This window comes from Meleagris gallopavo, chromosome 5, assembly GCF_000146605.3.
Source record: "Meleagris gallopavo isolate NT-WF06-2002-E0010 breed Aviagen turkey brand Nicholas breeding stock chromosome 5, Turkey_5.1, whole genome shotgun sequence".
NCBI classification, from domain to species: Eukaryota; Metazoa; Chordata; class Aves; order Galliformes; family Phasianidae; genus Meleagris; species Meleagris gallopavo.
In genome coordinates, this window is record NC_015015.2 from 28,719,253 (window position 1) to 28,719,953 (window position 701).

The following is a 701-nucleotide window of genomic DNA, read 5'->3' on the forward strand; positions in this document are numbered from 1 at the left end:
CTGCCTTTCATTTAAGGTATATTTAGATCATAACGTCCAGTTAGGTACACATGAGTACTAGAATGTCAGAACTTCAGGGTTGTTAAAGTGAACAATAATTAATTTATACTTTTTTTTCCTATCTCAGGAGAATATGACAGGTTGAGTGAAAGTTTTGGATCTTTATTTTTCTTCTCCAGTGCCCCACTTTTACTTTTGCAGAACAGAAAAGAAAATAAAGATAACAGATCTAAAATGTGTCCCTAAGACAGAACTCAGTTCTGAAAATGTTCATTTTTTTCTACAACTATGTGTTTTTCTCCTAAAATTCTGTATACTGAATTGTATATTTCAAAAACTAGTGCTGAAAAAATGAGACAAATATTAATTTCAAAGAAACAATCTTTCACCTTCTTGGGTTATTAAATATCCAGCTGTGCCAGCAAAGTATATTGCTCTGGAGGGATGCATTTTAATGCAGTAATCTCAGAGCTGAATAGGATTGTTTATAAATTGCATTCAAAAATTATCAAAAAACCATATTTTAACCAAAATTTGAATGGCATATTGAGACCATACTAATCTACAAGAAATATATTTTAGTAATCCTACAGACAAAGAGTTATAATATCTAGCCTTTAAGGAGATGAAATTTAAATTAATATAGCAACCATTCTCAGGGACTATTAAGAAAAGTAGTGAAATGCCTTTTTTCTCTCCAA